This window comes from Palaemon carinicauda, chromosome 29 (genome assembly GCF_036898095.1).
Source record: "Palaemon carinicauda isolate YSFRI2023 chromosome 29, ASM3689809v2, whole genome shotgun sequence".
Taxonomy (NCBI): domain Eukaryota; kingdom Metazoa; phylum Arthropoda; class Malacostraca; order Decapoda; family Palaemonidae; genus Palaemon; species Palaemon carinicauda.
This window is the reverse complement of record NC_090753.1, coordinates 40,435,573-40,462,521: the sequence shown is the minus strand read 5'-3', so window position 1 is coordinate 40,462,521 and position 26,949 is coordinate 40,435,573.

Here is a 26,949-nt window from a genome sequence, read left to right as displayed (position 1 = left end):
TTACAAACTTAAATAAAATGTAACTCCTAGTTGCCTTCTCTCTCTGCTCGTATGAGGTCTTTAAAGACTGTCATCACCTTATTCTTTATTAGTTGAAAGGGACGACTTGTACATGCTTGTCAACTCTTATGTAATTTTTCTGTACACCATCTAAGTCATGATCTTCGACGGCATTCCCATCTGTGAGGGCAAATGCCTATCATTGGGTTAGAAGTACCTTCTCACTGTTATTGCACCAAATTTCAAATTTGGAACAGAGAATTTACCAAAGAGCCTCCACAGCCATTTTATGCCTATACACAGCTTTGTTGTATGCATCATCATCCATCATCCTACCCGCTGTGGTATCCCCAAGGACCCCCCTTTCTACTCAAGCCTCCTAACAGCCAGGTCCTTCCAGATGGTGTCCGATGGACCTTTTAAATTCATAATGGTGTAGAAGTCGCCTAATCGAATGGTGTTTCCGAATTCTACCTGCTTCAGCCATACTATCTCCTTGGCCTTTTAGTAAAGGGCTTGGTTAAAAGTAACCAATGAGTATTGCTGCCTCATTGACTCACCAATGTACTTGCATCTGACAGGATGTTGTACATTGTGTCATGGCCGTCTGCTTTTGCCGGAAGCTTTAGCATATGGACAACTATAACTAACCCTGACGATGGGTGTTCAGGTGACACTATCTAATTGAAATCTGTCTATTATGGATTACCGTATTTTTTTATTTTATTTTTATCAGCCTTGTTTCTACATTTATTTCTTTTATGCAAAATTAGTGTAAAAATTCTAGTTTATAAGGAGGTATTTGTAAATTTAAAGTTTTTTCTGTTGAAATGGTGGTTCAACCTCCTCCCCGCTCATTTCATAATTTGTAGGTGTCTAGTTAAATGCATTATTTTCTTTTCTGTATTTTCCGAGTCCTTGGGTGGAAAGAGACATCAGTGTTTACCAGTGAGGAACTCGTTCGCTAATGTACACAGTCGCAGCTCCAAGTTTTCCAGGACATACTGCAGCTGCTCGCCATTTAGCCTTTTGAGGATTGCACCACCCATTGTTGATGGCTTTTTGCAGGTGCATTTCTGCCACCTGCAGTGTTTTACAGTTCCTGCGTGTTCTCTTCCGCAGTCCGTAGAGCCGACGCTGAAATCCCGGCTTTGAGGTGGACTCGCGAGAGACGCCTCCCCTCGACGCATTGTCGCCAGGGCTAGCTGGACGAGCCTTGGAGCTCGTGGAATCATGTACGAAGTCCTCTGCCCCGTAGGAGTTATCAATATTTTTTTGTTAGATTGGGACTCCATTTCCTCCCTTTATGAGTGATCCCAAGGAGCTGTACTCCCTACAGTAGCAGTGTGCCGTTGGAGCTGCTACCTTATTTTGAGGTGTGGGTGTTGTTTTTCTCCAGCTTCAAAGAGTGTGAGAACTTTTAGGTATTTAGTGTTTCTGTTTAGTTCATTATTTAAAATATTGAACTCTATCTAGTTGAGAGTTTGTTGTTTCCCGCCTCAGAATGTTGTTATTGCTTACCCATTTGGTTGTTTAACTATTGTTTGAATGTATCTCAATGAAAGTGTGTTGTTTCCAGTTGGAGAACTTTGTTACTAATGGTTAGGTGTTAATATTTAATTATTACTATATTAAAATGTTCATGTAGTTATTTGTTAATCATTAATTGTTATATCTTTAGTGTTAAGTTGTTGAATTGTTTGGTAGTGACAAGGTTAGCTTTTCCAAAAATTGTTGTTAATGAATATTGTTAAGTTATCCTAAGTGTTTTCGCTACCACTGAACAATTTTATGAAGGATATTAATACCATCACTGTCCTCCCTATTCGTACAATAAGAACTTGCACCACGACCCGACAAGGGTAGTGACATATTTGGCGACCGTGACAGGATAGGGAGCTCAGGGTATCCGGTATTTTGGTCGGTGGAGCGACGCTCGGGTTGACTCTTCAATATTTATTTTTTTTGTGTGTGTGTTTTAGCATTGCCTTTCTCCTTGAATATTTTTTTTTGTTTTACAAAATGGAGGGATTTATTTTTGATCCAGCTGAATTTTTCTGGTCACCTGATTGCCTGAAGTATTTACCCTGCTAAGTAAGAAACGGTTAGTTGAATGTGATAAGTGGTTGGATCTTCTGCGGAAGACGGTAGACACCAGAGCAGAGATATAGGTTTTAGTTAAGGATATATGAAAACAGGAGTTCGCTAAAGCTGAACATTCAGGGAGTGAGAGTGAGGTAATAGGTGATAGTGAGGAGAGTTCGAGTAAGGGTTTTGAAGAGGAAAAAATTAGTGTTAGGGCTGGTCTAACTCCGTTTGAGGACCCTCTTTTAGTAGGTACCATTTACAAGGGTACAGCAAATTTTCCACAGGTTACGGGTAATGTGTCCTTTAAATGCGTTTTTTTCTCCCCCCCCCTGATTCTGTACTTGTAAAATATCAGGCTCTTGTTAATGTGTTGGTGATTCCAAGGAGGGAAAGGAATGTAACCTTATTTGTAAACAGATAGAGTTGAAAAAAAATGGAGTTCGAGGAGAATGAGCGGGTAAGGCGTCGTGAGTTGCAGATGGGGAAATTAAATATAGAGATGGCTAGGTTGCAGGGGACCAATTTGATAAGTTTCCCTAAAAAGGACTACCAAGATAGGTTTAATATCGGTGCTGCACTAAAGTTGGTGCCGGCTTTTGACGAAAAGGATGTCCCTGAGTTCTTCAAGGCATTTGAGTGCGTGGTCTCCCGATTGTCTTGGCCCGCAGAAATGTGGACTGTATTAATACAGTGTAGGTTAGTGGGTAAGGCAATGCGGGTGTATAATGCCTTGGAGGAGTGAGTAGCTTGGGATTATCAGAGGGTAGAAGCCTTAACTTTAAAATCTTATGACTTGGTCCCTGAGGCCTACAGCCTCCGGGTTTGTAACTATACACAACACCCTGCACAGTCTTTCGTGGAGTTTGCCCGCGTCAAGGAGGAACAGTTCGACGACTGGCTGAAAAATCGTCAGATTGGCACTTTAGCTGCATTATGTGAGCTATTGCTCCTTGAGGAGTTTAAGAAGGCCTGTAGCAGGGAGTTGGGAATTCAACTGGAGGAGGTAAAAAGTGTGAAATTGAGTAGTGCCGCTCAGTTGGCAGATGAGTTTATATTGACTCATCAATCAGGTAGCGGTAGTTTTAGTTATAAAACTTTACATAATAAAACTTCTTTCTCCCCTAATAGTGGCACGAGAGGGGAAACCTCCTCATTGACTCCCCATATCAGCAAGAGTGATAATATTAATTTTAAATCTTTTTCAGGTGATAGGAACCTGGATAGAGTCCAAGGAGGTCCTCCTCCACCTAAAATTTTTACTAATAAAGACTTCCCAGGTGCGTGAAATAACAGGTACAATGGGAATAGAAGCTCAGGCCGTGAAGGAAGTTATTATTAGTGCAGCAAGCCCAGGCATTTCCTCGTGTAATTCAGACCGACTGTGGGACGAATTCCATGAGTAAGGTATTTAGGGGTAAGAGTGCTGAACTGGCCAGTCAGCACGTTACCGGCGTACCTTATCACCCGGAGAGTCAAGGAGTGGTGGAAAGGTTCCACCAAACCCTCAAGTCTGTCCTGAAGAAACATTGCTATGATCATGAGAGTGACTGGGATAAAGCTCTCCCTTTTGACCTCTTTGCTATCAGGAATCACCCTAACTCATCCACTGGTGTAGCTCCTTTCGGGTTGGTATTTGGGCACAAGGTCCGTGGACCATTGGAAATTGTTTTTGAAATGCTCAAGTCGAACTGGAAGGAGGAAGTAAATGTGAAAGGGTTTGTGGAAGACTTGAAGGGAAGAATTGTTAGTGCCTGGAAGCCAGCTAGGGAAAATTTGGAACAGTCCTAGTCAGTAATGACTTTGACAAAAAGGTAAAGGTACGGTCACTTGAACGTGGGGAGTTGGTTTTTGTGCTGAGTATGGACACAGATAGTTTTCTCGAACCAAGATATAAGGGCCCTTGGAAAGTTTTGAGGAAAGTGTCAGAGGTTAACTATGAAACTGAAGCTCGCGGTTCTAGCCGTAAATGTAGAATATTCCATGTTAATTGTTTCAAACCTTATATTGGTAAGCAAGGCGATCCATTAGCAATTATGTCTGAGCCTGTGTTTCGTAAGGTTTTTTAAGCCCTTAGGTCTGCAGGGTTAGTTTTTAATTTGGCTAAGTGGGTTAGGCCCTAAATTATATATTTGAAAAGGCCTGGTAATGTTTGAGAGGTAAGAAAAGTGCTGGGTATGACGGGTTATTACCAAAGATTTTTGCGTAATTACTCTGATCTTGCTCAGCCTCTTATTAGTTTATTAGAAAAAGGAGAAAAGTTCTGGTGGTTGGATCAGTGTGAAGAATCTTTTAGTAGACTTGAATAAGTGTTAATTACTAACCCCATTTTGACTTCCCCAGATTTTCAGAAGCCTTTTATTATAGCAATAGAGGCATTGGAGGTGTCCTTTTTCAGAGAAAGGAGGACAGTGTTCATCCTGTGTCTTACTATAATAAAAAGCTTCTGGTGGCTGAAAAACGTTACTCCACTATAGAAAAAGAAAGCTCTTTCTTTTGTCCGAGCTCTTAACTATTTCAAGCTGTTAGTGACAGATTTTTCTTTCCCGATTGAGATATAGACGGATCACAATCCACTTGTTTTCATCGAGCGGAAGAAGGGAGCGAACCAGAGGATTTTGCGCTGGGCCCTTTTTCTGCAGGAATCTAATCTATTTATAAAACATGTTAAAGGGACTGACAACAAAATTCCTGAAACACTTTCTAGAAATTAATGTACTAGCTTGATCCTTCTCATACGCCGCCTTGCTCATTTCTGCGTTTAAGGTTGTATGAAAAAAAAAATTGTTAGGATGTAGTTCTGTTTAAAATATAGCTTTGTAGAAAAAGTTTAGGAGTTTTCTTTGAGTGGTATACACTCTAGTGTTTTCTAAAGATTCCCCTAAATTAATTATTGGTTTGTTCCGAAATACAAAGACTTTTGATTGCATATTATACATATGACTTTTTGGGCTATGGTGCCGGTGTATTGTAGGTTAAGGTGTATGTCTGTGGGCGTACTGGTAAGTTTATTTAGGTTTAGTTAGGTCTGTTACCATAAAGTTGGTGATTTTTGACAAAGTACAGTAATATTACATCTTTAAAATAATGATAAGCTATATGAAGCTCTTGGTTTGCATTTTTTTAGGGGTACTTTCTGTTTGGTGTTAGGTTTATTACGTATTAAAATAATGGTTCTTGCTTTACAGGTGCATTTCCATTTATATAGGAAAAAAAAAATTCTGTTTATTCTTTTTTTTTATTTTTTTTCTTCGGGGATGAAGGTATTATGGATTAACGTAATTTTTTATTTGATTTTTAATAACCTTGTTTCTACATTTATTTGTCTTATGTAAAATTAGTGTAAAAAATCTAGTTTATAATCCAGTGTTTGTAATTTTAAAGTTTTTTCTGTTGAAATGCTGGTTTAACCTCTTCCCGCTCATTTTATAATTTATACGTGTGTAGTTTAACGCTTTGTTTTCTTTTCTGTGTTTTGCGAGTCCTTGGATGGTAAGAGACACTGGTGTTTACCAGTGAGGAACTCTTTCGCTAAAGTACATTGTCGTAGCTCCAAGGTTTCCAGGACATACTGCAGCTGTTCGCCATTTAGCCTTTTGAGGATTGCACCACCCATTGTTGACAGCTTTTTGCAGGTGCATTTCTGCCAATTGCTTTGCTTTGCAGTTCCTGCGTGTACCCAGTAGATCTGACGCTGAAATCCCAGCTTTGAGGGGGACGCATCCTTTCCAGGGCTAGCGGCAGGAGCCTTGGAGCTCGTGAAATCATGGAGGGAGACAGCTGCCAGGTAGGAGCCATCAATATTTTTTTGTTAGATTGGGACTCCATTTCCTTCCTTTTATGAGGGATCCTAAGGAATGTACTCCCTACAGTAGCCGTGTTCCATTGGAGCCGCTACCTTATTTGGAGCTGTAGGTGTTTTTTTTTCTCCAAGTTCAAAGAGTGTTAGAACTTTTAGGTATTTAGTGTTTTTGTTTAGTTTAGTGTGTAACAATTTAAAATATTTAACTCTTTCTAGTTGAGAGTGAGTTGTTCCCCGCCGGGGAATGTTGTTGTTGCTTATCCATTTGGTTGTTTGATTATTATTTGACTCTCTCTCGTTGAGAGTGTGTTGTTTCCCGTTGGGAAATTTTGTTATTAATGGTTAAGTCTTATCCCTGGACAGGTAATCCTTTCAATCGATAACGCAACAGGTAAACGTGTAGCGCATATGCTACCGCTTGTTTCAACTTCACTTGGTAGTTCCGGTAATGCAATTTTTTTTTATGAATTTTTTTTATACATATAATTCTAGCTATCTACGACTAGGATATACTCAATAAAAAACATGGAAGTAACTTAATTATTTTTTTATTAACTGAGACCTGAAAACTTTTGTTGATTTTGAGAGACTACCACTCTCGGGGCCCTGGGAGAGTTTGTCCTGGCTACTTGATAAAAACAGGCTAATGGTAGTTTCTAAGAATCCATGAGGCATATTCAGTTGAAAAATGAACCTCCTAGGCTGAAAACAGAAAAATCTGGAAAGAAAAGAAAAAGTGAGAAATTTTTTGTAAAAGAAAAAGCTACATGTGACAAAAATATTTTTTTCTAAAATAAATTATAAATTGAGACTGCTGAAAATTGTATAGAAAAAAATTTAATAATAGATAAATAAGATGATATATGAAAATCCTGGAATAAAAAAGTTAACTATTTTTTTTTTAAATTTCAAAAAAATAACTAGCGCTAATAATGAATTTTCCTCTTTTATAATCACACTATTCCAGTCTATGTGACCTATAATATCCACAAATTATTGCTAGAATTGTAGAAAATATTAAGATGAAACAGAAAATAAGGAATACTAACCATTCTGGGCTACATTCAGTGCATTTTGGGTTGAAAGATAACTAAAAACTGAAAAATTTTAAAAGAAAAGAAAAAGGGGGAAATTTTTAGTAACAAAAAAAAGTTACATGTGACAAAAATATTTTTTTCTAATATAAATTATGAACTAAGACTACTGAAAATTGTATACATAAAATTTGAATAATAGATAAATAAGATGGTATATGAAAATCCTGAAATCAGAAAAGTTAACTATTTTTTTTTTTTTAATTTCAAAATAACTAGTGCCAATAATGAATTTTCCTCTTTCATATTTACACTATTCCAGTCTATGTGACCTATAATATCCGCAAATTATTGCTAGAATTGTAGAAAACTTTAAGATAAAACAGAAAATAATGAATACTAACCATTCTGTGATACATTAAGTGCAAAGTATCCTAATATGACGATGGCAAGAAGACGTTTTACAGTTGACACACAACAGCTTCGTCCTAGCTGTTGACGAACGAGGAAAGATATTGTGGCGGGATGTAAACAAAACAACCCCCACACCCTTGAATCTTACTTACTTACAATGGTCTCCACAAAACAAACTTTCCCCTTACGTTGTCAGCAGCGGGACTCTTGGACGAAAGGACAAAAATCAAAACAAAATATATCCTTAACACTATATTCTTAAATAAATAAATCAATAACCATCCACAATCAAATTACCAACACTTAAAACTAATCAAAACTTAACACCAAATAATATAATATATAATAACCAAAAGCACCATTCATATAACCCGCAAAAACCCTAACAGACTTAAGATTACCCCACACACCAAAACCAATATTTGTTTATGTGGGGACGTCGTTGTCCACACAAGGGCCAACAGTCCTTTTATAGCCCAACCCCACAACTCGGTTGCAACGCCACAATATGGCAACACTTGACACTCAGTGACAGTCAATACAAAATGTTTTAATTGATTTAGTCCGTGAGCGTAATCATCATCATCATCATCCTCATCGGTATCATCATCATCAACAGCAATCAGAAGTAAATTCGGTCCGGGTCGTCAACAAATAAATCAATCTGAGCAGTCCTATCAAGTTCTGTTATAGGCCAAGTCGTCAACAAACAATTTTACATTCAAGAAAACCTCTCCAAAGGAGGAATCACGGCATGCCAAAATAAGAAAAGAAAAACACTTATGAACACTCCTAACTAACTTAACTATCGCACTATAATCAAAGATAAACAATAAACTTTCTATCATTCACGAACGCGCCTAACAAAAATGAATAAAAACAGTACTTACTCCGAATATAAAAAAAACACTAAACAGCCGGCTTCCGAAGAACAAAAAAATAACAACCGACTCCTTCCACAGTCAGAGATCCAATGCTTTCGCCCAAGACATTCATCACCGCCTATCCTAGCTAAAAAATGTAAACAAACAACCTCAAATATACCAACAATCTTTCCAACAACCAATCATTCGCAAACTACCCTTGTTCTTCGGCGCGCACCGCGGACACACAAACATACGCACACACAACCACACATACTCTATCGCGCACGCGCAATCTAGCAAAACTAAAGCAAATGTAATTCTCTCTCTCTCTCTCTCCCTCTGACAAAACTAAAGCAAATAAACACTCTTTCTTTCTCTCTCCCTCTGACAAAACTAAAGCAAATAAAAACTTTCTTTCTTTCTTTCTCTGACAAAACTAAAGCAAATAAACACTCTTTCTTTCTCTTGCGGTTTGACAAAACTTGAGTAAATAAACACTCTCTCACTCACTCTCTCTCTCTCTCTCTCTCTCTCTCTCTCTCTCTCTCTCTCTCTCTCTCTCTCTCTCTCTCTCTCTCTCATTAATGACAAAGCTAAAGCAAATAAAATGTCTCAATTTAACATTACTAAAACAACACACTCTCTCTCTCTCTCTCTCTCTCTCTCTCTCTCTCTCTCTCTCTCTCTCTCTCTCTCTCTCTCTCTCTCTCTCTCTCTCTCTCTCTCTCTCGATTTGGCAAAACAAAAAAAATAAATTAAGATAAAATTAATCCTCCACATTCCTCCCCCTTACTTTGCCAAATCCTCACACAACACTTACCTATTTTCTCATTACCCAGTCGCAATCAGGAACAGGGCCTCGGCTTCGGGTAACTGGGCCTTCATATACCTGCACTCTCTCATTCACTTCTTCCATGTCGTTTTCATTCAACGTACTATTACTATTCCCGTCTATGTTCTGTTCGTCTAAGATATCATTCACTATTTCATCTACCTCAGTTTCATCTGGCCCAAAAATCCCACTAATTTCTGTCAACAATTCATCCATTACATCTAAACCATTTTCTACTTTAACAAAAGAATCATTCATACTGCTTATCATTCTCCTATCTTTCATTCTCGTGTCCGTCATACGTTCTCTGTCTATTATGGATTACCGTATTTTTTTATTTTATTTTTATCAGCCTTGTTTCTACATTTATTTCTTTTATGCAAAATTAGTGTAAAAATTCTAGTTTATAAGGAGGTATTTGTAAATTTAAAGTTTTTTCTGTTGAAATGGTGGTTCAACCTCCTCCTCGCTCATTTTATAATTTGTAGGTGTCTAGTTAAATGCATTATTTTCTTTTCTGTATTTTCCGAGTCCTTGGGTGGAAAGAGACATCAGTGTTTACCAGTGAGGAACTCGTTCGCTAATGTACACAGTCGCAGCTCCAAGTTTTCCAGGACATACTGCAGCTGCTCGCCATTTAGCCTTTTGAGGATTGCACCACCCATTGTTGATGGCTTTTTGCAGGTGCATTTCTGCCACCTGCAGTGTTTTACAGTTCCTGCGTGTTCTCTTCCGCAGTCCGTAGAGCCGACGCTGAAATCCCGGCTTTGAGGTGGACTCGCGAGAGACGCCTCCCCTCGACGCATTGTCGCCAGGGCTAGCTGGACGAGCCTTGGAGCTCGTGGAATCATGTACGAAGTCCTCTGCCCCGTAGGAGTTATCAATATTTTTTTGTTAGATTGGGACTCCATTTCCTCCCTTTATGAGTGATCCCAAGGAGCTGTACTCCCTACAGTAGCAGTGTGCCGTTGGAGCTGCTACCTTATTTTGAGGTGTGGGTGTTGTTTTTCTCCAGCTTCAAAGAGTGTGAGAACTTTTAGGTATTTAGTGTTTCTGTTTAGTTCATTATTTAAAATATTGAACTCTATCTAGTTGAGAGTTTGTTGTTTCCCGCCTCAGAATGTTGTTATTGCTTACCCATTTGGTTGTTTAACTATTGTTTGAATGTATCTCAATGAAAGTGTGTTGTTTCCAGTTGGAGAACTTTGTTACTAATGGTTAGGTGTTAATATTTAATTATTACTATATTAAAATGTTCATGTAGTTATTTGTTAATCATTAATTGTTATATCTTTAGTGTTAAGTTGTTGAATTGTTTGGTAGTGACAAGGTTAGCTTTTCCAAAAATTGTTGTTAATGAATATTGTTAAGTTATCCTAAGTGTTTTCGCTACCACTGAACAATTTTATGAAGGATATTAATACCATCACTGTCCTCCCTATTCGTACAATAAGAACTTGCACCACGACCCGACAAGGGTAGTGACATATTTGGCGACCGTGACAGGATAGGGAGCTCAGGGTATCCGGTATTTTGGTCGGTGGAGCGACGCTCGGGTTGACTCTTCAATATTTATTTTTTTTGTGTGTGTGTTTTAGCATTGCCTTTCTCCTTGAATATTTTTTTTGTTTTACAAAATGGAGGGATTTATTTTTGATCCAGCTGAATTTTTCTGGTCACCTGATTGCCTGAAGTATTTACCCTGCTAAGTAAGAAACGGTTAGTTGAATGTGATAAGTGGTTGGATCTTCTGCGGAAGACGGTAGACACCAGAGCAGAGATATAGGTTTTAGTTAAGGATAAATGAAAACAGGAGTTCGCTAAAGCTGAACATTCAGGGAGTGAGAGTGAGGTAATAGGTGATAGTGAGGAGAGTTCGAGTAAGGGTTTTGAAGAGGAAAAAATTAGTGTTAGGGCTGGTCTAACTCCGTTTGAGGACCCTCTTTTAGTAGGTACCATTTACAAGGGTACAGCAAATTTTCCACAGGTTACGGGTAATGTGTCCTTTAAATGCGTTTTTTTCTCCCCCCCCCTGATTCTGTACTTGTAAAATATCAGGCTCTTGTTAATGTGTTGGTGATTCCAAGGAGGGAAAGGAATGTAACCTTATTTGTAAACAGATAGAGTTGAAAAAAAATGGAGTTCGAGGAGAATGAGCGGGTAAGGCGTCGTGAGTTGCAGATGGGGAAATTAAATATAGAGATGGCTAGGTTGCAGGGGACCAATTTGATAAGTTTCCCTAAAAAGGACTACCAAGATAGGTTTAATATCGGTGCTGCACTAAAGTTGGTGCCGGCTTTTGACGAAAAGGATGTCCCTGAGTTCTTCAAGGCATTTGAGTGCGTGGTCTCCCGATTGTCTTGGCCCGCAGAAATGTGGACTGTATTAATACAGTGTAGGTTAGTGGGTAAGGCAATGCGGGTGTATAATGCCTTGGAGGAGTGAGTAGCTTGGGATTATCAGAGGGTAGAAGCCTTAACTTTAAAATCTTATGACTTGGTCCCTGAGGCCTACAGCCTCCGGTTTTGTAACTATACACAACACCCTGCACAGTCTTTCGTGGAGTTTGCCCGCGTCAAGGAGGAACAGTTCGACGACTGGCTGAAAAATCGTCAGATTGGCACTTTAGCTGCATTATGTGAGCTATTGCTCCTTGAGGAGTTTAAGAAGGCCTGTAGCAGGGAGTTGGGAATTCAACTGGAGGAGGTAAAAAGTGTGAAATTGAGTAGTGCCGCTCAGTTGGCAGATGAGTTTATATTGACTCATCAATCAGGTAGCGGTAGTTTTAGTTATAAAACTTTACATAATAAAACTTCTTTCTCCCCTAATAGTGGCACGAGAGGGGAAACCTCCTCATTGACTCCCCATATCAGCAAGAGTGATAATATTAATTTTAAATCTTTTTCAGGTGATAGGAACCTGGATAGAGTCCAAGGAGGTCCTCCTCCACCTAAAATTTTTACTAATAAAGACTTCCCAGGTGCGTGAAATAACAGGTACAATGGGAATAGAAGCTCAGGCCGTGAAGGAAGTTATTATTAGTGCAGCAAGCCCAGGCATTTCCTCGTGTAATTCAGACCGACTGTGGGACGAATTCCATGAGTAAGGTATTTAGGGGTAAGAGTGCTGAACTGGCCAGTCAGCACGTTACCGGCGTACCTTATCACCCGGAGAGTCAAGGAGTGGTGGAAAGGTTCCACCAAACCCTCAAGTCTGTCCTGAAGAAACATTGCTATGATCATGAGAGTGACTGGGATAAAGCTCTCCCTTTTGACCTCTTTGCTATCAGGAATCACCCTAACTCATCCACTGGTGTAGCTCCTTTCGGGTTGGTATTTGGGCACAAGGTCCGTGGACCATTGGAAATTGTTTTTGAAATGCTCAAGTCGAACTGGAAGGAGGAAGTAAATGTGAAAGGGTTTGTGGAAGACTTGAAGGGAAGAATTGTTAGTGCCTGGAAGCCAGCTAGGGAAAATTTGGAACAGTCCTAGTCAGTAATGACTTTGACAAAAAGGTAAAGGTACGGTCACTTGAACGTGGGGAGTTGGTTTTTGTGCTGAGTATGGACACAGATAGTTTTCTCGAACCAAGATATAAGGGCCCTTGGAAAGTTTTGAGGAAAGTGTCAGAGGTTAACTATGAAACTGAAGCTCGCGGTTCTAGCCGTAAATGTAGAATATTCCATGTTAATTGTTTCAAACCTTATATTGGTAAGCAAGGCGATCCATTAGCAATTATGTCTGAGCCTGTGTTTCGTAAGGTTTTTTAAGCCCTTAGGTCTGCAGGGTTAGTTTTTAATTTGGCTAAGTGCAAATTGGGTTAGGCCAAGGTCTGTTATCTGGGTCATGAGGTTGGTTTAGGTCAGTTGGCACCGAAACAAGCTAATCTCGAGGCCATTATATATTTGAAAAGGCCTGGTAATGTTTGAGAGGTAAGAAAAGTGCTGGGTATGACGGGTTATTACCAAAGATTTTTGCGTAATTACTCTGATCTTGCTCAGCCTCTTATTAGTTTATTAGAAAAAGGAGAAAAGTTCTGGTGGTTGGATCAGTGTGAAGAATCTTTTAGTAGACTTGAATAAGTGTTAATTACTAACCCCATTTTGACTTCCCCAGATTTTCAGAAGCCTTTTATTATAGCAATAGAGGCATTGGAGGTGTCCTTTTTCAGAGAAAGGAGGACAGTGTTCATCCTGTGTCTTACTATAATAAAAAGCTTCTGGTGGCTGAAAAACGTTACTCCACTATAGAAAAAGAAAGCTCTTTCTTTTGTCCGAGCTCTTAACTATTTCAAGCTGTTAGTGACAGATTTTTCTTTCCCGATTGAGATATAGACGGATCACAATCCACTTGTTTTCATCGAGCGGAAGAAGGGAGCGAACCAGAGGATTTTGCGCTGGGCCCTTTTTCTGCAGGAATCTAATCTATTTATAAAACATGTTAAAGGGACTGACAACAAAATTCCTGAAACACTTTCTAGAAATTAATGTACTAGCTTGATCCTTCTCATACGCCGCCTTGCTCATTTCTGCGTTTAAGGTTGTATGAAAAAAAAAATTGTTAGGATGTAGTTCTGTTTAAAATATAGCTTTGTAGAAAAAGTTTAGGAGTTTTCTTTGAGTGGTATACACTCTAGTGTTTTCTAAAGATTCCCCTAAATTAATTATTGGTTTGTTCCGAAATACAAAGACTTTTGATTGCATATTATACATATGACTTTTTGGGCTATGGTGCCGGTGTATTGTAGGTTAAGGTGTATGTCTGTGGGCGTACTGGTAAGTTTATTTAGGTTTAGTTAGGTCTGTTACCATAAAGTTGGTGATTTTTGACAAAGTACAGTAATATTACATCTTTAAAATAATGATAAGCTATATGAAGCTCTTGGTTTGCATTTTTTTAGGGGTACTTTCTGTTTGGTGTTAGGTTTATTACGTATTAAAATAATGGTTCTTGCTTTACAGGTGCATTTCCATTTATATAGGAAAAAAAAAATTCTGTTTATTCTTTTTTTTTATTTTTTTTCTTCGGGGATGAAGGTATTATGGATTAACGTAATTTTTTATTTGATTTTTAATAACCTTGTTTCTACATTTATTTGTCTTATGTAAAATTAGTGTAAAAAATCTAGTTTATAATCCAGTGTTTGTAATTTTAAAGTTTTTTCTGTTGAAATGCTGGTTTAACCTCTTCCCGCTCATTTTATAATTTATACGTGTGTAGTTTAACGCTTTGTTTTCTTTTCTGTGTTTTGCGAGTCCTTGGATGGTAAGAGACACTGGTGTTTACCAGTGAGGAACTCTTTCGCTAAAGTACATTGTCGTAGCTCCAAGGTTTCCAGGACATACTGCAGCTGTTCGCCATTTAGCCTTTTGAGGATTGCACCACCCATTGTTGACAGCTTTTTGCAGGTGCATTTCTGCCAATTGCTTTGCTTTGCAGTTCCTGCGTGTACCCAGTAGATCTGACGCTGAAATCCCAGCTTTGAGGGGGACGCATCCTTTCCAGGGCTAGCGGCAGGAGCCTTGGAGCTCGTGAAATCATGGAGGGAGACAGCTGCCAGGTAGGAGCCATCAATATTTTTTTGTTAGATTGGGACTCCATTTCCTTCCTTTTATGAGGGATCCTAAGGAATGTACTCCCTACAGTAGCCGTGTTCCATTGGAGCCGCTACCTTATTTGGAGCTGTAGGTGTTTTTTTTTTCTCCAAGTTCAAAGAGTGTTAGAACTTTTAGGTATTTAGTGTTTTTGTTTAGTTTAGTGTGTAACAATTTAAAATATTTAACTCTTTCTAGTTGAGAGTGAGTTGTTCCCCGCCGGGGAATGTTGTTGTTGCTTATCCATTTGGTTGTTTGATTATTATTTGACTCTCTCTCGTTGAGAGTGTGTTGTTTCCCGTTGGGAAATTTTGTTATTAATGGTTAAGTCTTATCCCTGGACAGGTAATCCTTTCAATCGATAACGCAACAGGTAAACGTGTAGCGCATATGCTACCGCTTGTTTCAACTTCACTTGGTAGTTCCGGTAATGCAATTTTTTTTTATGAATTTTTTTTATACATATAATTCTAGCTATCTACGACTAGGATATACTCAATAAAAAACATGGAAGTAACTTAATTATTTTTTTATTAACTGAGACCTGAAAACTTTTGTTGATTTTGAGAGACTACCACTCTCGGGGCCCTGGGAGAGTTTGTCCTGGCTACTTGATAAAAACAGGCTAATGGTAGTTTCTAAGAATCCATGAGGCATATTCAGTTGAAAAATGAACCTCCTAGGCTGAAAACAGAAAAATCTGGAAAGAAAAGAAAAAGTGAGAAATTTTTTGTAAAAGAAAAAGCTACATGTGACAAAAATATTTTTTTCTAAAATAAATTATAAATTGAGACTGCTGAAAATTGTATAGAAAAAAATTTAATAATAGATAAATAAGATGATATATGAAAATCCTGGAATAAAAAAGTTAACTATTTTTTTTTTAAATTTCAAAAAAATAACTAGCGCTAATAATGAATTTTCCTCTTTTATAATCACACTATTCCAGTCTATGTGACCTATAATATCCACAAATTATTGCTAGAATTGTAGAAAATATTAAGATGAAACAGAAAATAAGGAATACTAACCATTCTGGGCTACATTCAGTGCATTTTGGGTTGAAAGATAACTAAAAACTGAAAAATTTTAAAAGAAAAGAAAAAGGGGGAAATTTTTAGTAACAAAAAAAAGTTACATGTGACAAAAATATTTTTTTCTAATATAAATTATGAACTAAGACTACTGAAAATTGTATACATAAAATTTGAATAATAGATAAATAAGATGGTATATGAAAATCCTGAAATCAGAAAAGTTAACTATTTTTTTTTTTTAATTTCAAAATAACTAGTGCCAATAATGAATTTTCCTCTTTCATATTTACACTATTCCAGTCTATGTGACCTATAATATCCGCAAATTATTGCTAGAATTGTAGAAAACTTTAAGATAAAACAGAAAATAATGAATACTAACCATTCTGTGATACATTAAGTGCAAAGTATCCTAATATGACGATGGCAAGAAGACGTTTTACAGTTGACACACAACAGCTTCGTCCTAGCTGTTGACGAACGAGGAAAGATATTGTGGCGGGATGTAAACAAAACAACCCCCACACCCTTGAATCTTACTTACTTACAATGGTCTCCACAAAACAAACTTTCCCCTTACGTTGTCAGCAGCGGGACTCTTGGACGAAAGGACAAAAATCAAAACAAAATATATCCTTAACACTATATTCTTAAATAAATAAATCAATAACCATCCACAATCAAATTACCAACACTTAAAACTAATCAAAACTTAACACCAAATAATATAATATATAATAACCAAAAGCACCATTCATATAACCCGCAAAAACCCTAACAGACTTAAGATTACCCCACACACCAAAACCAATATTTGTTTATGTGGGGACGTCGTTGTCCACACAAGGGCCAACAGTCCTTTTATAGCCCAACCCCACAACTCGGTTGCAACGCCACAATATGGCAACACTTGACACTCAGTGACAGTCAATACAAAATGTTTTAATTGATTTAGTCCGTGAGCGTAATCATCATCATCATCATCCTCATCGGTATCATCATCATCAACAGCAATCAGAAGTAAATTCGGTCCGGGTCGTCAACAAATAAATCAATCTGAGCAGTCCTATCAAGTTCTGTTATAGGCCAAGTCGTCAACAAACAATTTTACATTCAAGAAAACCTCTCCAAAGGAGGAATCACGGCATGCCAAAATAAGAAAAGAAAAACACTTATGAACACTCCTAACTAACTTAACTATCGCACTATAATCAAAGATAAACAATAAACTTTCTATCATTCACGAACGCGCCTAACAAAAATGAATAAAAACAGTACTTACTCCGAATATAAAAAAAACACTAAACAGCCGGCTTCCGAAGAACAAAAAAATAACAACCGACTCCTTCCACAGTCAGAGATCCAATGCTTTCGCCCAAGACATTCATCACCGCCTATCCTAGCTAAAAAATGTAAACAAACAACCTCAAATATACCAACAATCTTTCCAACAACCAATCATTCGCAAACTACCCTTGTTCTTCGGCGCGCACCGCGGACACACAAACATACGCACACACAACCACACATACTCTATCGCGCACGCGCAATCTAGCAAAACTAAAGCAAATGTAATTCTCTCTCTCTCTCTCTCCCTCTGACAAAACTAAAGCAAATAAACACTCTTTCTTTCTCTCTCCCTCTGACAAAACTAAAGCAAATAAAAACTTTCTTTCTTTCTTTCTCTGACAAAACTAAAGCAAATAAACACTCTTTCTTTCTCTTGCGGTTTGACAAAACTTGAGTAAATAAACACTCTCTCACTCACTCTCTCTCTCTCTCTCTCTCTCTCTCTCTCTCTCTCTCTCTCTCTCTCTCTCTCTCTCTCTCTCTCTCATTAATGACAAAGCTAAAGCAAATAAAATGTCTCAATTTAACATTACTAAAACAACACACTCTCTCTCTCTCTCTCTCTCTCTCTCTCTCTCTCTCTCTCTCTCTCTCTCTCTCTCTCTCTCTCTCTCTCTCTCTCTCTCTCTCGATTTGGCAAAACAAAAAAAATAAATTAAGATAAAATTAATCCTCCACATTCCTCCCCCCTTACTTTGCCAAATCCTCACACAACACTTACCTATTTTCTCATTACCCAGTCGCAATCAGGAACAGGGCCTCGGCTTCGGGTAACTGGGCCTTCATATACCTGCACTCTCTCATTCACTTCTTCCATGTCGTTTTCATTCAACGTACTATTACTATTCCCGTCTATGTTCTGTTCGTCTAAGATATCATTCACTATTTCATCTACCTCAGTTTCATCTGGCCCAAAAATCCCACTAATTTCTGTCAACAATTCATCCATTACATCTAAACCATTTTCTACTTTAACAAAAGAATCATTCATACTGCTTATCATTCTCCTATCTTTCATTCTCGTGTCCGTCATACGTTCTCTGTCTATTATGGATTACCGTATTTTTTTATTTTATTTTTATCAGCCTTGTTTCTACATTTATTTCTTTTATGCAAAATTAGTGTAAAAATTCTAGTTTATAAGGAGGTATTTGTAAATTTAAAGTTTTTTCTGTTGAAATGGTGGTTCAACCTCCTCCTCGCTCATTTTATAATTTGTAGGTGTCTAGTTAAATGCATTATTTTCTTTTCTGTATTTTCCGAGTCCTTGGGTGGAAAGAGACATCAGTGTTTACCAGTGAGGAACTCGTTCGCTAATGTACACAGTCGCAGCTCCAAGTTTTCCAGGACATACTGCAGCTGCTCGCCATTTAGCCTTTTGAGGATTGCACCACCCATTGTTGATGGCTTTTTGCAGGTGCATTTCTGCCACCTGCAGTGTTTTACAGTTCCTGCGTGTTCTCTTCCGCAGTCCGTAGAGCCGACGCTGAAATCCCGGCTTTGAGGTGGACTCGCGAGAGACGCCTCCCCTCGACGCATTGTCGCCAGGGCTAGCTGGACGAGCCTTGGAGCTCGTGGAATCATGTACGAAGTCCTCTGCCCCGTAGGAGTTATCAATATTTTTTTGTTAGATTGGGACTCCATTTCCTCCCTTTATGAGTGATCCCAAGGAGCTGTACTCCCTACAGTAGCAGTGTGCCGTTGGAGCTGCTACCTTATTTTGAGGTGTGGGTGTTGTTTTTCTCCAGCTTCAAAGAGTGTGAGAACTTTTAGGTATTTAGTGTTTCTGTTTAGTTCATTATTTAAAATATTGAACTCTATCTAGTTGAGAGTTTGTTGTTTCCCGCCTCAGAATGTTGTTATTGCTTACCCATTTGGTTGTTTAACTATTGTTTGAATGTATCTCAATGAAAGTGTGTTGTTTCCAGTTGGAGAACTTTGTTACTAATGGTTAGGTGTTAATATTTAATTATTACTATATTAAAATGTTCATGTAGTTATTTGTTAATCATTAATTGTTATATCTTTAGTGTTAAGTTGTTGAATTGTTTGGTAGTGACAAGGTTAGCTTTTCCAAAAATTGTTGTTAATGAATATTGTTAAGTTATCCTAAGTGTTTTCGCTACCACTGAACAATTTTATGAAGGATATTAATACCATCACTGTCCTCCCTATTCGTACAATAAGAACTTGCACCACGACCCGACAAGGGTAGTGACATATTTGGCGACCGTGACAGGATAGGGAGCTCAGGGTATCCGGTATTTTGGTCGGTGGAGCGACGCTCGGGTTGACTCTTCAATATTTATTTTTTTTGTGTGTGTGTTTTAGCATTGCCTTTCTCCTTGAATATTTTTTTTTGTTTTACAAAATGGAGGGATTTATTTTTGATCCAGCTGAATTTTTCTGGTCACCTGATTGCCTGAAGTATTTACCCTGCTAAGTAAGAAACGGTTAGTTGAATGTGATAAGTGGTTGGATCTTCTGCGGAAGACGGTAGACACCAGAGCAGAGATATAGGTTTTAGTTAAGGATAAATGAAAACAGGAGTTCGCTAAAGCTGAACATTCAGGGAGTGAGAGTGAGGTAATAGGTGATAGTGAGGAGAGTTCGAGTAAGGGTTTTGAAGAGGAAAAAATTAGTGTTAGGGCTGGTCTAACTCCGTTTGAGGACCCTCTTTTAGTAGGTACCATTTACAAGGGTACAGCAAATTTTCCACAGGTTACGGGTAATGTGTCCTTTAAATGCGTTTTTTTCTCCCCCCCCCTGATTCTGTACTTGTAAAATATCAGGCTCTTGTTAATGTGTTGGTGATTCCAAGGAGGGAAAGGAATGTAACCTTATTTGTAAACAGATAGAGTTGAAAAAAAATGGAGTTCGAGGAGAATGAGCGGGTAAGGCGTCGTGAGTTGCAGATGGGGAAATTAAATATAGAGATGGCTAGGTTGCAGGGGACCAATTTGATAAGTTTCCCTAAAAAGGACTACCAAGATAGGTTTAATATCGGTGCTGCACTAAAGTTGGTGCCGGCTTTTGACGAAAAGGATGTCCCTGAGTTCTTCAAGGCATTTGAGTGCGTGGTCTCCCGATTGTCTTGGCCCGCAGAAATGTGGACTGTATTAATACAGTGTAGGTTAGTGGGTAAGGCAATGCGGGTGTATAATGCCTTGGAGGAGTGAGTAGCTTGGGATTATCAGAGGGTAGAAGCCTTAACTTTAAAATCTTATGACTTGGTCCCTGAGGCCTACAGCCTCCGGTTTTGTAACTATACACAACACCCTGCACAGTCTTTCGTGGAGTTTGCCCGCGTCAAGGAGGAACAGTTCGACGACTGGCTGAAAAATCGTCAGATTGGCACTTTAGCTGCATTATGTGAGCTATTGCTCCTTGAGGAGTTTAAGAAGGCCTGTAGCAGGGAGTTGGGAATTCAACTGGAGGAGGTAAAAAGTGTGAAATTGAGTAGTGCCGCTCAGTTGGCAGATGAGTTTATATTGACTCATCAATCAGGTAGCGGTAGTTTTAGTTATAAAACTTTACATAATAAAACTTCTTTCTCCCCTAATAGTGGCACGAGAGGGGAAACCTCCTCATTGACTCCCCATATCAGCAAGAGTGATAATATTAATTTTAAATCTTTTTCAGGTGATAGGAACCTGGATAGAGTCCAAGGAGGTCCTCCTCCACCTAAAATTTTTACTAATAAAGACTTCCCAGGTGCGTGAAATAACAGGTACAATGGGAATAGAAGCTCAGGCCGTGAAGGAAGTTATTATTAGTGCAGCAAGCCCAGGCATTTCCTCGTGTAATTCAGACCGACTGTGGGACGAATTCCATGAGTAAGGTATTTAGGGGTAAGAGTGCTGAACTGGCCAGTCAGCACGTTACCGGCGTACCTTATCACCCGGAGAGTCAAGGAGTGGTGGAAAGGTTCCACCAAACCCTCAAGTCTGTCCTGAAGAAACATTGCTATGATCATGAGAGTGACTGGGATAAAGCTCTCCCTTTTGACCTCTTTGCTATCAGGAATCACCCTAACTCATCCACTGGTGTAGCTCCTTTCGGGTTGGTATTTGGGCACAAGGTCCGTGGACCATTGGAAATTGTTTTTGAAATGCTCAAGTCGAACTGGAAGGAGGAAGTAAATGTGAAAGGGTTTGTGGAAGACTTGAAGGGAAGAATTGTTAGTGCCTGGAAGCCAGCTAGGGAAAATTTGGAACAGTCCTAGTCAGTAATGACTTTGACAAAAAGGTAAAGGTACGGTCACTTGAACGTGGGGAGTTGGTTTTTGTGCTGAGTATGGACACAGATAGTTTTCTCGAACCAAGATATAAGGGCCCTTGGAAAGTTTTGAGGAAAGTGTCAGAGGTTAACTATGAAACTGAAGCTCGCGGTTCTAGCCGTAAATGTAGAATATTCCATGTTAATTGTTTCAAACCTTATATTGGTAAGCAAGGCGATCCATTAGCAATTATGTCTGAGCCTGTGTTTCGTAAGGTTTTTTAAGCCCTTAGGTCTGCAGGGTTAGTTTTTAATTTGGCTAAGTGCAAATTGGGTTAGGCCAAGGTCTGTTATCTGGGTCATGAGGTTGGTTTAGGTCAGTTGGCACCGAAACAAGCTAATCTCGAGGCCATTATATATTTGAAAAGGCCTGGTAATGTTTGAGAGGTAAGAAAAGTGCTGGGTATGACGGGTTATTACCAAAGATTTTTGCGTAATTACTCTGATCTTGCTCAGCCTCTTATTAGTTTATTAGAAAAAGGAGAAAAGTTCTGGTGGTTGGATCAGTGTGAAGAATCTTTTAGTAGACTTGAATAAGTGTTAATTACTAACCCCATTTTGACTTCCCCAGATTTTCAGAAGCCTTTTATTATAGCAATAGAGGCATTGGAGGTGTCCTTTTTCAGAGAAAGGAGGACAGTGTTCATCCTGTGTCTTACTATAATAAAAAGCTTCTGGTGGCTGAAAAACGTTACTCCACTATAGAAAAGAAAGCTCTTTCTTTTGTCCGAGCTCTTAACTATTTCAAGCTGTTAGTGACAGATTTTTCTTTCCCGATTGAGATATAGACGGATCACAATCCACTTGTTTTCATCGAGCGGAAGAAGGGAGCGAACCAGAGGATTTTGCGCTGGGCCCTTTTTCTGCAGGAATCTAATCTATTTATAAAACATGTTAAAGGGACTGACAACAAAATTCCTGAAACACTTTCTAGAAATTAATGTACTAGCTTGATCCTTCTCATACGCCGCCTTGCTCATTTCTGCGTTTAAGGTTGTATGAAAAAAAAAATTGTTAGGATGTAGTTCTGTTTAAAATATAGCTTTGTAGAAAAAGTTTAGGAGTTTTCTTTGAGTGGTATACACTCTAGTGTTTTCTAAAGATTCCCCTAAATTAATTATTGGTTTGTTCCGAAATACAAAGACTTTTGATTGCATATTATACATATGAATTTTTGGGCTATGGTGCCGGTGTATTGTAGGTTAAGGTGTATGTCTGTGGGCGTACTGGTAAGTTTATTTAGGTTTAGTTAGGTCTGTTACCATAAAGTTGGTGATTTTTGACAAAGTACAGTAATATTACATCTTTAAAATAATGATAAGCTATATGAAGCTCTTGGTTTGCATTTTTTTAGGGGTACTTTCTGTTTGGTGTTAGGTTTATTACGTATTAAAATAATGGTTCTTGCTTTACAGGTGCATTTCCATTTATATAGGAAAAAAAAAATTCTGTTTATTCTTTTTTTTTATTTTTTTTCTTCGGGGATGAAGGTATTATGGATTAACGTAATTTTTTATTTGATTTTTAATAACCTTGTTTCTACATTTATTTGTCTTATGTAAAATTAGTGTAAAAAATCTAGTTTATAATCCAGTGTTTGTAATTTTAAAGTTTTTTCTGTTGAAATGCTGGTTTAACCTCTTCCCGCTCATTTTATAATTTATACGTGTGTAGTTTAACGCTTTGTTTTCTTTTCTGTGTTTTGCGAGTCCTTGGATGGTAAGAGACACTGGTGTTTACCAGTGAGGAACTCTTTCGCTAAAGTACATTGTCGTAGCTCCAAGGTTTCCAGGACATACTGCAGCTGTTCGCCATTTAGCCTTTTGAGGATTGCACCACCCATTGTTGACAGCTTTTTGCAGGTGCATTTCTGCCAATTGCTTTGCTTTGCAGTTCCTGCGTGTACCCAGTAGATCTGACGCTGAAATCCCAGCTTTGAGGGGGACGCATCCTTTCCAGGGCTAGCGGCAGGAGCCTTGGAGCTCGTGAAATCATGGAGGGAGACAGCTGCCAGGTAGGAGCCATCAATATTTTTTTGTTAGATTGGGACTCCATTTCCTTCCTTTTATGAGGGATCCTAAGGAATGTACTCCCTACAGTAGCCGTGTTCCATTGGAGCCGCTACCTTATTTGGAGCTGTAGGTGTTTTTTTTTCTCCAAGTTCAAAGAGTGTTAGAACTTTTAGGTATTTAGTGTTTTTGTTTAGTTTAGTGTGTAACAATTTAAAATATTTAACTCTTTCTAGTTGAGAGTGAGTTGTTCCCCGCCGGGGAATGTTGTTGTTGCTTATCCATTTGGTTGTTTGATTATTATTTGACTCTCTCTCGTTGAGAGTGTGTTGTTTCCCGTTGGGAAATTTTGTTATTAATGGTTAAGTCTTATCCCTGGACAGGTAATCCTTTCAATCGATAACGCAACAGGTAAACGTGTAGCGCATATGCTACCGCTTGTTTCAACTTCACTTGGTAGTTCCGGTAATGCAATTTTTTTTTATGAATTTTTTTATACATATAATTCTAGCTATCTACGACTAGGATATACTCAATAAAAAACATGGAAGTAACTTAATTATTTTTTTATTAACTGAGACCTGAAAACTTTTGTTGATTTTGAGAGACTACCACTCTCGGGGCCCTGGGAGAGTTTGTCCTGGCTACTTGATAAAAACAGGCTAATGGTAGTTTCTAAGAATCCATGAGGCATATTCAGTTGAAAAATGAACCTCCTAGGCTGAAAACAGAAAAATCTGGAAAGAAAAGAAAAAGTGAGAAATTTTTTGTAAAAGAAAAAGCTACATGTGACAAAAATATTTTTTTCTAAAATAAATTATAAATTGAGACTGCTGAAAATTGTATAGAAAAAAATTTAATAATAGATAAATAAGATGATATATGAAAATCCTGGAATAAAAAAGTTAACTATTTTTTTTTTAAATTTCAAAAAAATAACTAGCGCTAATAATGAATTTTCCTCTTTTATAATCACACTATTCCAGTCTATGTGACCTATAATATCCACAAATTATTGCTAGAATTGTAGAAAATATTAAGATGAAACAGAAAATAAGGAATACTAACCATTCTGGGCTACATTCAGTGCATTTTGGGTTGAAAGATAACTAAAAACTGAAAAATTTTAAAAGAAAAGAAAAAGGGGGAAATTTTTAGTAACAAAAAAAAGTTACATGTGACAAAAATATTTTTTTCTAATATAAATTATGAACTAAGACTACTGAAAATTGTATACATAAAATTTGAATAATAGATAAATAAGATGGTATATGAAAATCCTGAAATCAGAAAAGTTAACTATTTTTTTTTTTTAATTTCAAAATAACTAGTGCCAATAATGAATTTTCCTCTTTCATATTTACACTATTCCAGTCTATGTGACCTATAATATCCGCAAATTATTGCTAGAATTGTAGAAAACTTTAAGATAAAACAGAAAATAATGAATACTAACCATTCTGTGATACATTAAGTGCAAAGTATCCTAATATGACGATGGCAAGAAGACGTTTTACAGTTGACACACAACAGCTTCGTCCTAGCTGTTGACGAACGAGGAAAGATATTGTGGCGGGATGTAAACAAAACAACCCCCACACCCTTGAATCTTACTTACTTACAATGGTCTCCACAAAACAAACTTTCCCCTTACGTTGTCAGCAGCGGGACTCTTGGACGAAAGGACAAAAATCAAAACAAAATATATCCTTAACACTATATTCTTAAATAAATAAATCAATAACCATCCACAATCAAATTACCAACACTTAAAACTAATCAAAACTTAACACCAAATAATATAATATATAATAACCAAAAGCACCATTCATATAACCCGCAAAAACCCTAACAGACTTAAGATTACCCCACACACCAAAACCAATATTTGTTTATGTGGGGACGTCGTTGTCCACACAAGGGCCAACAGTCCTTTTATAGCCCAACCCCACAACTCGGTTGCAACGCCACAATATGGCAACACTTGACACTCAGTGACAGTCAATACAAAATGTTTTAATTGATTTAGTCCGTGAGCGTAATCATCATCATCATCATCCTCATCGGTATCATCATCATCAACAGCAATCAGAAGTAAATTCGGTCCGGGTCGTCAACAAATAAATCAATCTGAGCAGTCCTATCAAGTTCTGTTATAGGCCAAGTCGTCAACAAACAATTTTACATTCAAGAAAACCTCTCCAAAGGAGGAATCACGGCATGCCAAAATAAGAAAAGAAAAACACTTATGAACACTCCTAACTAACTTAACTATCGCACTATAATCAAAGATAAACAATAAACTTTCTATCATTCACGAACGCGCCTAACAAAAATGAATAAAAACAGTACTTACTCCGAATATAAAAAAACACTAAACAGCCGGCTTCCGAAGAACAAAAAAATAACAACCGACTCCTTCCACAGTCAGAGATCCAATGCTTTCGCCCAAGACATTCATCACCGCCTATCCTAGCTAAAAAATGTAAACAAACAACCTCAAATATACCAACAATCTTTCCAACAACCAATCATTCGCAAACTACCCTTGTTCTTCGGCGCGCACCGCGGACACACAAACATACGCACACACAACCACACATACTCTATCGCGCACGCGCAATCTAGCAAAACTAAAGCAAATGTAATTCTCTCTCTCTCTCTCTCCCTCTGACAAAACTAAAGCAAATAAACACTCTTTCTTTCTCTCTCCCTCTGACAAAACTAAAGCAAATAAAAACTTTCTTTCTTTCTTTCTCTGACAAAACTAAAGCAAATAAACACTCTTTCTTTCTCTTGCGGTTTGACAAAACTTGAGTAAATAAACACTCTCTCACTCACTCTCTCTCTCTCTCTCTCTCTCTCTCTCTCTCTCTCTCTCTCTCTCTCTCTCTCATTAATGACAAAGCTAAAGCAAATAAAATGTCTCAATTTAACATTACTAAAACAACACACTCTCTCTCTCTCTCTCTCTCTCTCTCTCTCTCTCTCTCTCTCTCTCTCTCTCTCTCTCTCTCTCTCTCTCGATTTGGCAAAACAAAAAAAATAAATTAAGATAAAATTAATCCTCCACATTCCTCCCCCCTTACTTTGCCAAATCCTCACACAACACTTACCTATTTTCTCATTACCCAGTCGCAATCAGGAACAGGGCCTCGGCTTCGGGTAACTGGGCCTTCATATACCTGCACTCTCTCATTCACTTCTTCCATGTCGTTTTCATTCAACGTACTATTACTATTCCCGTCTATGTTCTGTTCGTCTAAGATATCATTCACTATTTCATCTACCTCAGTTTCATCTGGCCCAAAAATCCCACTAATTTCTGTCAACAATTCATCCATTACATCTAAACCATTTTCTACTTTAACAAAAGAATCATTCATACTGCTTATCATTCTCCTATCTTTCATTCTCGTGTCCGTCATACGTTCTCTTGCCTCATCTAACGAAAAACCACACACACTATAAGTATCATTCATACTCATCCAAGTTTCATCTGTATTAACCTCTTCCGCACGACGGGTCGAACGGGTGTCCCATCATTTTTGCCGTATATATTACGATGGGTCGAACGGGTGACCCAAGGTTATATTAAATCCCACAGAGACATAAAGAAAGTCGGAATGGCCACAATAGATTAGTTTTC